Source organism: Pteropus medius, unplaced genomic scaffold (genome assembly GCF_902729225.1).
Source record: "Pteropus medius unplaced genomic scaffold, Ma_sr-lr_union100, whole genome shotgun sequence".
In the NCBI taxonomy this organism is placed as follows: Eukaryota; Metazoa; Chordata; class Mammalia; order Chiroptera; family Pteropodidae; genus Pteropus; species Pteropus medius.
The window spans coordinates 49115457-49129706 of record NW_024344378.1 but is presented as its reverse complement, the minus strand read 5'-3'; the positions used below and the strand labels follow the sequence as shown (position 1 = coordinate 49129706).

General features: G+C 37.8%; 1 protein-coding gene across 6 annotated transcripts in view; it reads right to left on the bottom strand.

The window, feature by feature from the left end:
- Positions 1-14250, bottom strand: part of LRMDA (leucine rich melanocyte differentiation associated) — a 993794-nt gene that overhangs the window by 298444 nt on the left and 681100 nt on the right. The window lies entirely within an intron of this gene.

The following is a 14250-nucleotide window of genomic DNA, read 5'->3' as shown; positions in this document are numbered from 1 at the left end:
AAATGACTTTCACAATTAAAACACCGAAATCAATGCGGTATCTATTGTCATGTCTGCAGGAGAAAAGCTTTAATTACAGCCACAGTTAGATAACACAATCATTACACCTCCTTAATCTCAAATATAAAACCATCACCCTCTGAGTACTTTGCCACCCTTTCTTTGATTTTTTTCTTTTTCCTTTTTTTCTTTCGTTTTTTTTTCCCCCCAACATGAATGGCTTTTTATCTAAGCACTTCAATTTGCATGCCTTTGCTCGGAGGCAGCTCCCCATGATATGTTAATTGCAGATTGCTTTAAGTACTAAAAGATTAACATAAAACCCTTTGCAAACAAGCTAATAGTTTATGATAATTTTTGCATGGCCTTTGTCTGTCTATCACTGGATTGCCTCTAGCTGTAATTTTATAAAGAAGCTGTAAAATATCATTTAAACAAGTTCATTTACACATAATTATTACCAGAATCACATTATTCAATTTAGATACTCCAGCCTATTAACAATCCATGAACTAAAATGTAATTAAACTATTTTCCTTTTATGAACCTATTCATTACAATGTGTGGGAGATGGATCTCTCAGTTTCACTGCAAATTTCAGCACTTTGTTGTTGAAATTGACAAGTCTGGCACTCATTATGTACTTTAATTATATTAAAAGTATTTCAAGACAGCTCAGATAAAGAATATATTTAGAAAAGAAAGCTTGAAAATGCCAAGATGGTGTCATCCTCAAATACATATTTATTTTACTCATGTATTTTTTTTCCCCCTTTTAACAGTGAAAAATAAAATCAGGCTGGTTGTTTTAATTGAGATTTTCATAGTTTCTCTTAGTAATTTTTCTAATTTAAGCTAGGGATGAAATCTCATCTAATTAATTGTTTATTCATTTTTTTCCCCCAGATTCCTATCTACCTAAAAAAAAAAACAAAAACAAAAACAAAAAACAAACAAACAAAAAAAGCTATAGTTAGAATTATACCCAAATAAGTGTATTTTTCCAGAATTTACAAACAGATACACAACTGCCTCACATATGAAGGCTGCCATATTTAGAATTTGATTCAAAAACTGAACAGCTTAATTTGTGATATAAACCTTTAATCTGTGTGAGAGCAATTGAATTAACGGGAAACAGTTCATCTGTTTGGAAAGGAGCAAGTTCCCAGCTTCTGCCTGGCATTGCTTGATTTCTCAGGTAACTCAAACTCTCTCAGAGCAGACCCAAAACAATCTAAAACTAGGAGTTGTAAGATGGACATTAGAGTCAATTTTAATGATACAGGGCATGCCAGTTTGGGTACCTCTAGAGCAGCTATCAAAGAGGAGCTCCAGAAAATACTGAGCCCAGCCTGCACCAGCTCCCAACCCATCCACCCACCCAACCGTACCACCCATAGAGACCTACTTGGTACATTATTGTCCAAAGCTTTGTTTCCACTGCCCAATTTCCATCCTCCTTAAAATGCTCGACACTTCCCTCCTATTGCAACCTGGATTGTATGTATGCTTCATGGATTATATTATGACCAACAAGTTCCATTAAGAACCTTTCCTGCCCTCCACAGTCCCCACTGACTGAACCTCTTGAGAACTGGTAGCCTGCACCATTCACTTGGCACTCAACACAGGTTGTTAGACAGGTAGCTCTGTGTTCTGAGGGGTAGCTCTTGTTTCCTCAACTACAATGAGTTGGTCTTATATCTCCATATCCCTCCCATTGCCTGACTGTGTTTTATACTCAGCCAATATTTAATCAAAATACTGTGTGTGCTAATTAGATACTATAGCCAACCACTCTCCATTTCTCACAGAGACACTACTGGGTCATACTGTGGAAGACTGGAAGACTTGCCCTGTGATTCTTTGGCTAATATCCTAATTTAGCCACTCTGTCTCAGGAATAATCTCAAAGAAGAAACTCAGTTGATTATAAGGATAGCTTTGTAACTTGGCCAAGAGCTTCTCAAGAAACAAAAATAATCCTAAAACTCTTGGCCTTGGGAAATTCACTACTGTCCACCCACTCTGCAGCCCATTCTGCCTTCCAAAGGCCGAAGATTTGTAATGAAAGCAAGACTCCTGCTTAAGAAAAAGTAATAACTGGTACGGCATGTACCCAGTCATGGAGCCAATTGTCAATCCCAGAGGAGGAGTAAGGGAATGGGAGAGAAAACTAAAAAGCTATAGATGTTACTCTAAAACTCCTGCCTAAGAATAGATTTAGAGTGATTATCAAAATCTTTAAGTAGATAGATAGATAGATTGATTGATTGATTAATTAATTAATTAAAACATTCCCTGGCCAGTGGTTCAGAATATTTTACTGATATATTACTGAGATCACTCATGGGATAGATTGAATCCAAAGGAGTGTACGAGAGCAGAATGTGCTACCTCAAAATAGTTCTCTTGCATAAGGGTTATTTTAGGCTGGTTATTTTCAAATAACAGCAGACATGGAAGAAGCTCTGAAAACCAAGCACAGGCATACCTCACTTTATTGTGTTTCACTTTACTGTGCTTTGCAGATATAGCATTTTTTACAAATTGAAGGTTTGTGGTAACCCTGAATTGAGCAAATCTACTGGTACCATTTTCCCAACAGCATTTGCTCACTTCATGTCTCTTTATCACATCATGATAATTCTCCCAATGTTTCAAACTTTTCCATTATTATTATATTTGTTACAGTGATTTGTGATCAGTAATTCTGATGTTACTATTGCAATCGTTGTGGGGCACCATGAACCAGGCCCATGTAAGATGGCAGACTTAGTCGATAAATGTATGTGTTCTGCCTGCTCCATCGACTGGCCTTTCCCCTATTTCTCTCCCTCTACTGGAGCCTCCTTATTCCCTGAGACACAACAATATTGGAATTAGGCCAGTTAATAACCCCATAATAACCTAAGTGTTCAAGTAGAAGAAAGAGTCACATATCTTTAACTTTAAAGCAAAAGCTAGAAATGATGATGCTTAGTGAAGAAGGCATGTTGAAAGCCAAGGCAGGTAGAATGCTAGGCCTTTTGCACCAGTTAGCCAAGTTGTAAATGCAAAGGAAAAGTTCTTGAAGAAAATTAAAAGTGCTACTCCAGTGAACACAAATGAAAGCAAAACGGCCTTACTGCTAATATGGAGAAAGATTTAGTGGTCTGGATCCCAAACATAACATTCCTTTAAGCCGGGTCTAATCCAGAGCAAGGCCCTAAACTCTCTTCAATTCTATGAGGGCTGAAAGAGATGAGGAAGCTACTGAAGAAAGGTTTGAAGTAAGCAGAGGTTGGTTCATGATGTTTAAGGAAAGAAGTCATCTCTAGAACATAAAAATCCACGGTAAAGCAGCAAGCACTGATGTAGAAGTTATAGCAAGTTATCCAGATGTAGCTAACACAATGAAAGTGGCCACACTAAACAACAGATTTTCAGTGTAGATGAAACAGCCTTATATTAGAAGAAGACACCATTTTTTTTTCCAGCTAGAGAGAAGTCAATGCCTGGATTCAAAGCTTCAAAAGACAGGCTGATTCTCTTGTTAGGGGCTAATGCAACTGGTGATTTTAAGTTAAAGTCATTGCTTATTTATCATTCTGAAAATCCTGAGGCCCTTAATAATTATGCAAAATCTACTCTGCCTGGGTTCTATATATGAAACAACAAAGCCTGGGTGATAGTGCATCTGTTTACAACATGGTTTACTGAAATATTTTAAGCCTACTCTTGAGACCTACTGCTCAGAAAAAAGATTCTTTTCAAATAGTCACAATAAGCCTGGTCACCCAAGACTTCTGATGGGGATGTACAATGAGATTAATGTTGTTTTCATTCCTGCTAACACAGCATCCATTCTGTAGCCCATAGATCAAGGAGTAATTTTGACTTTCAAGTCTTATTGTTTAAGAAATACATTTCATAAGGCTACAGCTGCCATAGATAGTGATTCCTCTGATGGGTCTGGGCAAAGTAAACTGAACATCTTCTAGAAAGGATTCAACACTAGAGATGCCAACAAGAATATTCATGATTCATGGGAAGAGGGATTCAAGACTCAGTGGAGGAAGTAATTGCAGATATAGTGGATATAGCAAAAGAACTAGAAATAGAAGTGAAGCCTGAAGATGTGACTGAATTGCTGTGATCTCACGAGCAGTTGCTCCTTTATGGGTGAACAAAGAAATGGTTTCTTTAGATGGAATCTACTCCTGGTGAAGTGGCTGTGAAGATTGTTGAAATGGCAACAAAGGATTTAGAATATTACATAAACTTAGTTGATAAAGTAGTGGCATGGTTTAAGAGGATTGATTCCAATTGTGAAAGAAGTTGCTCTGTGGGTAAAATGTTATCCAACAGCAGTACATGCTACAAAGAAATTGTTCGTGAGAGGAAGAGTCAATCAACGTGGCAAGCTTCATTGTTCTCTTATTTTAAGAAACTACCACAGCCACCTTAGTCCTCAGCAACCACCACCCTAATCAGTCAGCAGCCATCAACATAAAGGCAAGATTCTCACTGAAGGCTCAGATGCTGGTTAGCAATTTTTAGCAATAAGGTATTTTTAAAGCTCAGGCATATAATTTTAGACTTAATGCTATTGCACACTTAATAGACTACTGACTGGTACAAAGATAACTTTTATATGCACCAGAAAAAAAAAAATTCATGTGAATCATTTTACTGCTACAGAACCGAACCTGCAATATCTCTGAGGTATGCCTGGAGGAATTACCCTTTATAACGACATTTACATTTGTAAAGGAAATCTTCATTTGTAAAGATGTCTTCCCTGCTATACCAGGGAGAGGGGGATGACTCAATCTCTAGAAACTCTTTATCAATAGAGAAAGCAACAACCTAAATCTTCATAACAACTTTACTCTTATTTACTGTACTGTCCTCGGTAACGTCTCATAACCGACTCCCCCCATCCCCAACATCTCCTCTTTCTGTTTAGCTGAAGATGGTATTTAGGGTGATTATTCAGTTTTCCTAGGTCTCTCCCGTGTACACAGTGGATATACATGTTATTAAACTTGTGTATGGGTCAATGGGTCTCATGTCGATTTAATTCTTAGACCAGCCAGAAGAATATGGAAGGGTAGAGGCAAAATTTTTCATCCCCAACAGGGGCATGCAGTAGGCAAGGTCACATCCTCATGAAGAACCACCCTAAATTACTTTCTGACATTCACATCTTACAGAGTTTAATAGAACACGAACTCTTGCTTATCCAAATGAATTCAAGCCAAGACCTGGAGAATCCACACATTCTGTGACTCAGATACCATGTGGAGGCAAAGCGACAGGCTTTCTATCATTTTTTTCCTTCAGCATACGTATTTCTCTTATGTTGAACCTCACGACCTTATTTATTTTATTCACCAGGGTACACTAATGTCTGGCACAGTGACTAGCACATAGAGAAAATTTGATAAATGTGTTAAAAGTTAAATTAATTGATGGATGCCTGACATACTAGTTGGGATTTCACTACACAGTAGAGTCAGAACCAAGTAAATCAAATACTGGTACATTTCAAAGAAATACAGATTTAAGTACTGAGATTAGGTTATTAAAAAATATATATATATATATATATATATACAAGGCTTGAAAATAAGGGCGAAAAGGGTACTAAGATGGACAAAACATCCTTTCATCGGCATACCATTATTTGATAGGTCCTCCCAAGTTTAGATGGAAAATGAGACCATAATAAATCTGACTAAAAGTAACTTCATAGGTTGATCTGATTATAAGTTCCTAACTGGACAGGCCATGGTGGGCAGTCAGGCCCAAGGCCTATGAAAAGGTTATCTTTGCCTTAAACAAACCCTCTCCATTGTTCTTGGTATCTAATCAACACACTTTTGAAATGCCAGAGTAATCCTTATTTTCTTAGATTCCTCGGAAGTGTGGTCACCCTCAAGGGAGCTTGTAAACTATTCTGTACCTTCTTTTCTCCCACCTTCATGTAATGTTTCTTATATTCCATCTTTAATTCCAGCTGTATGAAATAAACTGAAAAACTGTCACTCTCTGGAGCATTTGAGATCTTGCTTCCCTGTATGTCATCAGTTTGGCTCAAATAAACTCTCAGAAAAATCCTCTGTAAATTTGGATGTTCCTTACATTGATTGATATGAAGATTAATTGATTCCTCATGAGATTATACTTATGTGTGACTTCACTGCTCACTACTTGATTACGGCCCAGGCACAGGGAAATCACATGTTAAATTGTAAATTTTTGTCCAGGAGAAAAAAGATCCCTAGAGGTTACAATTTTATTGTTCCATATGTAGAACATTGATCGGTTTTGTATCTAACCTAGCAATCCTACTCTAACTTTTTAAGTGCCCAGATTCTCAGAGCTCTTGGAATCAGCTTTACCATATTACTGGCACCCTCTACTAATTTAAATACTTTAATAATTTAAAATACCACTATGTGTTCGTATAGTATTTGTGTATCATATTTTTTTAATTTTTAAAAAATTACACTTGATGATATCCTAGGACAAGGCTCAGCACCCTCCATAATGCTGAGGGCGTCCTACTAATGCACAGGCCACATTTTCGAACTTCTGACTTAATACGCATACAAGATACCAGGAAACAGACACATAAGGGGACAGAATGGTTGGCAGATATCTGATCCCTCAAAATCTTTGATGTCTGGCAGGCAAAAGCATGAGGCTTAAAGTCAAGGGGACAAAAGAAAGAAAATTCTCCAAAAGAAAAAATGAAAGAGGATGGGGCCATAGCAAAGAGTGGACAAGTGAACAAAAGAAAGACTTTGAAGAGATGTATACAGTAGATAGGGATAGAAGGGGCCTCGGGGAACACTGTTTAGATATTTATACCCCAGGAGAAAGAAATTCCTCATTCTTATAAGAAATGGTCAGAATAGATAATTTCTAAAGGTCTTGTGCAGCTTAAATATCAAATACTTTAATGGTATGCCCCAGTTTGTATTTGGTGTTCACCTGGGCCCAGGAGCTGCATAGGTTCCATCTTCTCTTTGCCTTGAGATTGCCCTGGGTCAGTTTGTATATCCCTCCATCACCACTCCATAGCTCCCACAGAACTATATCTAAGAATGATCTTCAAAGAAAGAAATTCTCTACCAATGTAGGAATAAGAAGGTCCCCAGACCTGAGTGGATTTCCTTGCTGTGTGTTGCAATATGCCTCTTAGGTCTTATCACCTGCAATTCCAAGAACCCTGGGAAAATAAAAATGGGGACTTGAATCCACTGACTGGCCATCCGAGTGACCACATACCACTCCCCCTCCCTCAGTGGAGCTGGAACCCACCTGGATGACCAAAGAGGAGAACTCAGGGGTACATTTCACCTTTCAAGTTTTCTGCATACCTGTCTGACTCAAAAACATACCGCCTCTTAGATATCTATAAGTCGTAGGCAGCTTAACTACATTCCCCTCCATGCCTGGGGGAGAGTTTCAACCTCAAACAACTTTATTTAAACAGTTTCTTACTTAACATGTTTTTCTCAGTGCTTCAAATCCAATCACTCCCTGCGTTGCGGGAAAGAACCGCTACAGGACAAAAAGAACAACACAACCTGTTTTTATTTTAATATCTTCCGGGTCTCTCGGCACTGCCATCATTTGGGCTGTCAGTCCTTCACTGCCCGAGGTGGCTTCCCGCTCTCTGCAGACAGTCTGCCTCTCCACTAATGGCACTGTTCGGGCAAGGGGGAAATGCAATTTTCCACTCCATTACAAGCACTGTGTAAAAGGACCTCTTTTCCGCACTGCACACAGATAAGGACCTAATGAAATTCCATTCACTAAGTATTACAATAGCCAACTCCACTCCAAATACAGGCGTCCTAAGCGCCTGCCAGACCCCCTAACTCCAGAAGCGATTGCCACAGAATGTCCCTGGATTGGATCCTGTCAGGATGAAAAACTACTGCATGAGCAGGGAGAGACTCTGGGGGAAGGGAGGGTAACAAAGATGGCAGCAGATCCATGTCTCTGGCTCTTCCTTCTAATCATTACGCCTGGATGGTGTTTCTTATGGACTCTGGTAGAAGCTTGAAATTCTTGTGTTTGGAAATAGCAATCTTGGGAGAGCCAAAATACTCCCTAAGATCTGTCCATCACATATCCTACAGAAACAGGTAACGAAAGTGAGAGAGAAAGGGTAACGCACAGTTGCATTCTAAAATAAAAAGCAAAAATAGATGAGGTTTCTACTGACTGTGAATCTTATGCAATGCTTGAGGTGAAACTGTTAAAAGGTAAAATTACTTTTTCATATTTTCCTGCCTTTCTGTCCTTATCCCTTTGCTACCTATATCTCTTTCCTAATGTATTATTTTCCCGTCATTCACAGTAAAGCTATACAAAAAGTAATGGAAAATAAAATTCCCTTCTCCTCCCCCATTTACAGTGTCGATGTCCTCACGGTTCTCTGGGGTCCCCAGGGTTGCATTATGTCCTTCCTGCCACCAATGATTTTCCTCTACAAGTAGCTCTGAATGTGCCTTGCACCAGAACTCATCACTCTTGTTAGCATGTCCTCAAGGTTCATGTTGAGTGTAGAGGTATAGCTTCCATGTATATAGGATGTAATTTTGGGACAGGGAATCTTTCTGTGAAATATCTTCAACCATGTCACCAAGGTTCTCCCGTATCCCAGTTGAGCCATGCGATCAAGCCATGAGACAGAAAAATATAGTCTTATGACAAATGTACATGTATTCATTCACATACACATTTATTAACATATATTTACCTATAAATAAATTTACATTTAAAATTTTTTGCTTTCATCCTCATTTCCCATTCTCATTCTCCCCCTCAAAGGTACTGATTTACTGTGGTCCACGTGGATCTTTTTATCATATAAATTCTTGTAAAATGTATTTTTTCACTTTATACCATATTGCAAGATGCACACACCCATGTTATTACATGTTATTACATGTCACTTCATTTGTTTTGACTGATATATAATATTCCATTGAAAATACATATGATAATTTCAGGGTTTTGCTATTAAAAATAGTAATACCAAGAATTTTCATTATGTATCTCCTATTATATATGTGTCCCAGTGGAATTTCTGGGTCATCAGGTATACTAATGTTCGATTTCAGGTAAATAATTTTCCAAAGTGTAGCACTAGTGTGTACTCCCCCATCAGCGACGTGAAAGGGTTCCTATAGATAGAATTGCATCTTCTCTAACACTTAATATTTAAAAATAGTTTTGCTAGTCATGTGTGTGAAAAATATTTTACTGTGTTTTCTTTGTAATTCCCTAATCATTAATAATGTTGACCATATCTCTTCCCATGTTAATTGATCATAAATATTTCCATCTTTGCAAATGTCTCTGTCTCTATCTTTTGTCTATTTTTCTATTGAATACTTGCAGTTTTCTTACTGGTTTATAGTGATACTTTATATACTCTTAATACCAATCCATTATCAATTGTGTTTCTGAGAATATCTTCTACTTTGTAAGTTGCCTTTTCTATTTTTTAAGGTGCCTTTCGATTAACAAGTTTCTTCATTTTAATGGAACAAAAATTAACAATCTTTTCTTTTATATTAACATTTTTGTGTCTTTTTAAAGAATATGTGGGATATAAAACTGAAAGCAACAAATGCACAAGACAAACAAAAATCATAGACACAGACAACAGTTTAGTCATGACCAGGGGGAAAGAAGGGCGAGAGAGGTAGCCCCGGCTAAAAGGGGTCAAATATATGGTGACAGAAGGAAATATAATTTGGGTGGTGAACACACGATGCAATATACATATGATGAACTATTGAATTGTACACTAGAAACTTATATAATTTTATTAACCAATGTCACTCAAATACATTTAATTAAAAATTAAATTAAAAAAGAAATCTTACTGTTGTTCTGAGCTCATGCATTTTTAATTTATAATAGTCATATTGTTATATGTGTCATCTTTCTCCTCTTTCTTTCTTTGCTCAATTAAGATTTATCGTGTTGTGATATGTACATCTACTCTGCTGCTTCTAATTTCTGTGGACACTCCATGATATGCATGCACCACATTTTATCAAGCTACTCTCACTTATGCTCATTTTATAAAACGGGCTATTTATAATGTGATCAAATTATAAAATTTCCTGCCAATTTCTCTTTTCTCAAGAACAATGAAGTAGAATTGGGATATGGATAAATTCTGAGGTAGAAGAAAAATGATTACCACTGTGTACTTTTATAAAGTCCTTTCATGCACTTAAAAAAGCCTTTGAATTATCCAAAAATATAATTAGATGCACATATTTTTTAAGAACCTACTACTTAGCCCATATCTTGACAAATAGATTTCATCTTCTATGCCAACGCCTGTCATTTGATAATGGCCATCTAGAGACCTCTGTTGAAAGGATTCTGAATCTATTTGAGCTCAGTTAGACCAGCAGACAGAGCACCATGATCAAAAATCATTGATTAAAAATAATTAAAAATCATCGCCAGAGGCTTGGGAATGGCAGCATGCATGCCTTGCATTTACCATCTCAAGCAGAATAAGGTACACCTTCTTCCATCCCTCAACACAAACCTTGCTACTTCCTAGGGCACAAGAAGAGCCAAGCTGTGCTCAGCCCACCACCTAGAACAAAGACATTTGCTTCTATACACTCTGGCCCATGCTCAAGCAAAGGTGTAAAATAACGGACTGATGAGAGAAACAGCTCAGACCCATGCCTTCGAGTCCTGGCTGATGTCCCCCAACCATCCCCTTATACACACCATTCTCACCCAAGTGCCTCTAATTTACCATTTTAACTGGCTGTGAGATGATATTTTAGAATTAGGTTTCTAAGGAAGAAGAACAGGCAGGTTTTAAGAACAGCTGCAAAGAAACTGATTTTCTTTCTAAGCCCTGGCCCCATTAGTTATGCAGCAGGTGGTTCCGTTTAATCCAGGTGGGATTTACTAAGAGCTCTTGTGTTCCCAGCACTGCACTCAATGCCAAAAGCAGATAATCAAGGCTACAAAATCACCCAGTACAGCTCGACTCATTGTGAGTGACCAAGCAAGCGTCAGTTTTCTTTGCCTTCTCTTTTTTCTGCTTTACACAAAAAAAGATTTCAGTTCAGATGAGGCTTGTCTCATGCCACAACCACTACTCAACTATTCTTCAGAAATTTAGGTATTACTCAGCAGGTGAAGCAAAAACTGAGCTATTAGAGAAATGCTACCCCAACTGAACAGCAATGGCCCTGGGTTCGTAGAAGTCATATGGAGTACTTGGCTTGCATAAGACAAGTATTCCATAAATACTTCGAGGGACAACTTACAGTAACAGCACAAAACGTTAAAGTTAGAAAGGATAGGGGAGATTATTTAAACCAAATCGTTCACTGTACAGATGAGGAAATAGTGTTTTTTCAAAATGTTATGTGACTTGTGGGACTGAACTCCATATACCTAACCTCTAATACAGTAGCCTCTGTGCTATATCATGCTGTATTTTATGGCCAAGCTAAAAATCTCAGGAGAATTATGCCTGGAAGCATTTACGTGATATTCAACCAGAGACATATCTGTCCCCCTCACCTCCATGGGCTCATGATGTAACATACAACCCAGGCAGCTGGAATCCAGGCCCTGATTCAAATAATTGTATAGTGCCCCTAACTTTGTATGACCTCCAAGATAATACCCCTAGCTATGGCTTTAATTTTTAAAAATTGCGCTGCTTAGAGTATCTCTAAATTTTAAAAGCATTACCATTAACAGGTTACTTCAAATTGTCCCTGTCAGCTGGAGCTGGGGGACGCTCCGCTGATGTTTCCCCAGTGAATAATAATTTGTTTCAAATTTTAAAGGACAAAACTTATTCTTGGCAACCTCCTGTAGGGAGAAGAACTATTTCCAATGCTCTTTAATACATCTTGAAATAATTTATGAAACTTTAAGAATATATTATTTCAGGAATGTGCATTTGCAGTCAAACAAAGAATAATTATTCACCGTTAAAGGAGCCCTTTGACGGGACATTATCTTTCTTTTCATAGGTGATGGCTGAAAGCAACAATGTTTCAAAGCCACTTTCAGGTTAAAAACCTCTTCTTAGGAAATGAAAGCTAATTTGATTAGAAAAGATGTTTAATTAACCACCGAGTCTATAACTTTGCTATTGAGGCGAAATCCTGATGTCATGTGTTTGAATTTGAGGAGATAACAACTTACGGAGATAATTACTTTTCCTTCTCAAATGATATATGGTCTAATTTTATCAAATAGATACAACCCAGGTCTTGGGTGAAATCACAAAGCCATTGTCTTCCATTCACAAATCAGTGTGGTCAAGGTGCACACCATGATCTCCTATTACAGCCTGGATCAACACTGACAGAGGATATACTTTTGGTAATGGTTGGTAGTAGAGATGTCACTGCAAAACAGGTCAAATTAGCCAATAACATCCTCAAAATCACCTATTTTGTTTTTAAAAGCTGTAATTAAGGACATTAAAGGAATGAGAAATTCTTGAATATTGCTGAAAATAACATATGCTAAGTTTAGGGTACATTTTTAGGATGTAATGTAAGACAGCACAACTCAGAAAATGATGGTTCACTTTGATACATTCATGAAAGTATGTAAGAGCTCACAAAACTAGGAAGGAAGGCAGTCTGATGGCTAGCCCTCGAATAGTCAACAACAGTGCACTTAAGAGACTGAATTTACGGACATTGCTGTGACCACCTCCTCCCCTACTGCTTGACCAAGTCTTAGCTATTGCAAAGCCTATATCACTTCCACCTATATTAATCTTGATCTCTTATAGTTTCAACTATTTCCACCATGGTCATAAGCACACACCTTGGCTCAGGATGTCGATAAGGTTTGCAAAACCCTAGTAATCCCCAAAATGTAGTAAACAGGTTTTCTCAAAGTGAATTTCAGTCTCCAAAAATGTTCAACAAATCACATATTCATTCACAATAAGATACAAAGGCTACTGAAAATATGATGCTTCTTTTCTTCTTGGCTAGAATTATTAGTTCATTGTGAACATTCTGGCTACCTCTTTCTCGTTCACCAGAGGACTAATTGGCAACACTCATATTTTTAGTGGGGTGCAGATGGATTATTGCTTAGTCAACGTACTTCGGCAGACACTTTAACCCCAAAACATGGAAGCCCATGAGTAGGAGCTATAATAAAAAGAATCATTGAGTGTGAAGAAATTGGACCCACGGCTGTGTGTGCTACATGTCATTGAGTCAGACCTGACGCCTGGTGATCCTATGAATGAGTGATATTCACAGTGTCCTGTCCTCAGTAGCCTTCCTCAGCTCCTGCAAGACTCATGCCTATGGCTTCTTTTATAGAGTCAATCATCCCGCTTCTGGTCTTTCTCTTCCTGCTGCCTCTTATTTTCCCTAGCATCACTGTCTTTGCCAAAGAACTCTTCCTTCTCATAATGTGCCCGAAGTAGGATACTTTCAGTTTTGTCATTTTTGCCTCCAGTGATGTTTCAGGCTTAAGTTGCTCTAGGACCCACTTGTTTGTCTTTCTCGTGGTCCAGAGTATCCACAGAGCTTTCCTCTAACAGCTTACCCCTTTCTAAATTTTCCATAGTGATCTCTCCACTTTCTAAATTCCCACAGAACTTGGGAACCATAGTTAGCACTTGGTCATTTTTTAAATATTCTACAGTTTTATGTGTGTTTATAACTTCTGTGCCATACAAAATGAAAAAATTGTAGAGCAGAAACTATGCCATATGTTCCTTCCGTATTCTACAATCTAACAAACACAAAGTTTGGCTTGAAATAAACAGTCCATATTTGCTATTAATGGACTTGCGTTATGTTTCCTTTTGAAAATCCACAAAGTCTTACGATATTAAAAGTCTTTTTTATTTTCTGCTTCTGGACCAAGAAGCTTAGTGACATGGTGCCTTTTTTTAACATTAGCTCCCACACTGGTGAACCGTGGTATTCACAATTAAGGAGTGATAAGATAGCAACTTGAGTTGGCCACCAGCAAAATCTCCAAAGAGAAGTCTAATGTCAATGTTGTGATCCAAGAAGAATTATTGTGGCAATCATCAAAAAATATGAGAATGATTTGTGTTGCTCCGAAAATATTTAGCTTAGCTAAGGCTACCTGGCTAGTCTCAGAGCCAGTTGTCAAGAACAAATTTAAGGAACTGCTCTCTGGAGTAAGCACTGCATTTCTATTTCAAATTTACCGATCTCCAAGGTT